The sequence below is a fragment of the Montipora foliosa genome, chromosome 11 (assembly GCF_036669935.1).
Source record: "Montipora foliosa isolate CH-2021 chromosome 11, ASM3666993v2, whole genome shotgun sequence".
Lineage (NCBI taxonomy): Eukaryota > Metazoa > Cnidaria > Anthozoa > Scleractinia > Acroporidae > Montipora > Montipora foliosa.
This window is the reverse complement of record NC_090879.1, coordinates 32,223,641-32,226,962: the sequence shown is the minus strand read 5'-3', so window position 1 is coordinate 32,226,962 and position 3,322 is coordinate 32,223,641. Positions and strand designations below refer to the sequence as shown.

The window sequence follows — 3,322 nt, the reverse complement described above, 5'->3', positions numbered from 1 at the left end:
ACAAACGTGAAGACCACATAGGAGATTTTTCGTAGTTGCTTTTAAAACAAAAAAATTGAAATGTTTCCCTGAGTGATTTAGGGTTACCATCCGAGACCTGTTAATGTGCTCTAGACACTTAAAAGCTGCTTAGATTAATATAAATTGTTATTGTAGGTTAGCCATTCTAAAGTTTTGTCTCAATTTACTGGTTGTGGGAACTAAACAAATATGCTGGAAACAACTTATCTAATGTAATGGTAGCTAACTCTGACAAGTTTGTCTTTGGACTTTCCTTTGTTGTCTGATATAACAAGCTGTTGGTCCTGTCGGGTAATATATATACGGTATGTCATTTAAACATCCCCATTTTTGTTCCAATGATCTTTATTAACTGCACTAGCGATAAATGTAGTCCAGGATGCATCTTATGCTATGCTTTAAACCTAATTTTTACATATTAGTTGTGGGTCTGTTGACCTTTGCAGACCTTTCTAGATTCCAGGAACATAGTCTTTAATAAGCCTTTTTAGTCTGGCTACAATGTGCAGCATTCGAAAGAATACTTGTTCCAAAATGAGGACAGAGGCTTTATTAACGTAAATACAAAATAATGGCAATTTGGCGGCCATTTATTCAAGTACGTGGTCCATGTTTATGGTTAGCCCAACTCCACTATTCATTGTTTTTTTACTTTGAGTAGCAGACACGTACAATGTGACTCAAGACCAAGAAATACCACACTATTAGCATGAGGTCACAGCCACCAAACAAAGAAAAGACAGTTTTACGATGTTCCATGTGAATCCTCAAGAAATTGAACTCCTTTCTTATGCAAATATTGTCTTTGTGTTGGTGAAAAAAGATGCCTGTTGATCCCTTGAATGAATGAAGGCTCGATTCCCCCGCCAAAACATAAGGACCTACGCAAACAATGCTAATTGTCTTGTACTCAAAGTAGGAGCCAGTTACTGTCATGACAATTTAGCTCTTAATTTTAAAATCGACTTACAAGTATCAAGTCAAGTACACTTTGTAATGGGAATTAAACTTCGGAACACTTAAGGGACATGTGGCAGGTAACAACCAACAGCAATGGCAACGTTGGCATTTTTAGAAGTCTTACAATCAGTCCTCGGAAGAGGTTTTGTGGAAGAGAGGAGAGAATTTCAATGTTGCGTAACCAAAGATAATATTCTGTAACAAACGAAAAGTTGTTTGGCGAGCCGAAAGTATGGCTTGGAAAAGCGTAGGCAGAAAAGATAAAAAAAAGTCACCATTGTATTAGCAACTGTAACCACTGAGATCTGAAATTCAGTTATTTTGAATTAAAACGTGTTCTTTAAAAACTTTTCAAACAAATTTGATTCGGAACATCATTTCCCGTGATTTAAACTGTTATTTTTTTGTTCGAGTCAAGTTGCTTTTAAATTTGCCCATGTCCCGACAGTTTCCCAAATGCCTTTTAATACTTTGTTATAGTCACATAGGAGAATGCTTTTTGTTTGCTCCTGGCACCCTGGAATGTCACGCAACATCGCCACATGCGATCATAACAGCTGCGAAGGTGACCACCTCGTGTATGACGAGGGGCCCCTATGATTAGGTAATTATTATCTATCAATCCCCTTTTATTTGACAGCTATGTGCGTCCACTCTGAGCTTAAATGTACACAAAAAGTTATAATTGTAACAACTCCTTGTTCAAAATAGGGTTTATTGCATTGTTCTTTATTAAATTAAACCAAGTTTAATGTGAAACATTACAAGTCTTTACAGCGAGAAAGACTCTAAAGTAATTAGTCCAGGTTTACTCTGCTTTGTCTGTACTGTTAATTTTTTTTTCTAACTGAAAGTTAACTTTTTGATTACAGCCAGTATTGATGTATGTGGGAAAATTATCAAAGATATGTTTTTGTTTAAGCTATTTAGAGAAAATAGACCTGCATATGCAGAGATCATAAAATAGATATTTATTTTTCCGTGGTTTGACCATAGTCGGGGTATTTAAACTCCACGTTCTGTAAGTATCATAGTTGACGTTTCATAGGAAGATTTCATATTGAGTGTTGAACGTAGTCATAGCAGTTCATTAAATTAAGCAAGACAATTTAAATTTTGGTGTATATAGCAAAAAATTCGTAAACGTTGATTGAAAAATAAATCAGCGGTCTCTTTTGGCCAACTTGCGATCGCTTTCGTCTGTGTCATCCTTCCCTTGGGTGACAATTGCAAAACATTTTATTTTGGGGAATTGGGAATGTCAGCCACCATAAACTGCAATTCTTTTGTCATAAAGGGATTAAAGGGGCTAGGTCACCCAATTTTAGGCAATCTCAGCACTGATCGAATGGTCATAGAATTAACTAAAATATCAAAATAATTGTCCAAAACTATAGAAGAACTCTAACAAAACACAGGGAAGCCAAGAAGGGACATGGATGGACAAAACTGGAGAGGATTGAAGTGGATTGAATTTGGGTAAATTTGAAAAACGTCGGCCCACCTTTTTTCAAATTTATATCAGTCTATATCAAAATATCATTTACACAGCTGGAAAATCATTCTCAGTTGTTATGTGGCCGTGATTTTGCAAGTGGAAGACTCTTGCTCTGCCAATTTGACGTTTAGAGCTCATAATTAACAAAATTAAACAAAATTACCTAAAATAGCGTGACCTAGCCCCTTTAAGATTGCGTTTTATAGTTGGAGTAAGATGAACATTTTCAGCCCCGAGTTGACGCATTAGGTTTGCGGGTCGAGTTTTTTGTTCAAGTCAGAAACTCCAACTTCCATGTAAAAGGTGGGTGATCATCTTCCAGTATGCATTTGAGAACGGAGGCCGGACGACTCAGGGAGGTCTCAGTACGACTACGTGAAAACGAGTTGGTGAAGAATAGAATCAAGTATCACCTGCCTTGTTTTCATAAAGTCGTACTAAGGCCAAGTAAAGGCGGTCATATGCTTGGTTCTCAGGCCTTAACTCCCCTCATTACTCAAAGTTAATTTTGCTCGAAATAGGGCCTGGGGCCCATTTCTCGAAGGTCCCGGAACTTTACAGTTCCCTTTGTATCTCAAGAACGGAGAGGATTTAAGTCGTCAAACTTCACAATTATTTTTCTTTTTGTTACCTTGAAAACGTGTCAAAAGATCGGCTTTCCAAAACAAGCGGTTGCCAGTTTTACAAATGGCTTTTCGGGCCCGAAACGTTATCGGGACTTCCGAGAAACGGGCCATTGGAGTCCGTTCCTCGTAAGTCCGGAAACTTTTCGGGACTTTTTTCGGGTGTCCGACACTATTTCCTCTGTGTGTCAAGAAACGAGAGGTTTTAAGTCGTCGAACT

The 3,322-nt window shown here is 37.7% G+C and overlaps 1 protein-coding gene across 1 annotated transcript in view; it reads left to right on the top strand.

The window, feature by feature from the left end:
- Positions 1-2,173, top strand: part of LOC137974698 (zinc finger protein 429-like) — a 20,871-nt gene extending 18,698 nt beyond the window's left edge. Inside the window, exon 3 of the mRNA XM_068821636.1 lies at positions 1-2,173. This exon is cut by the window's left edge and continues 5,052 nt beyond it. The gene's annotated coding sequence lies outside the window, so the exon portion shown is untranslated.
- The last annotated feature ends 1,149 nt before the right edge of the window (positions 2,174-3,322 follow it).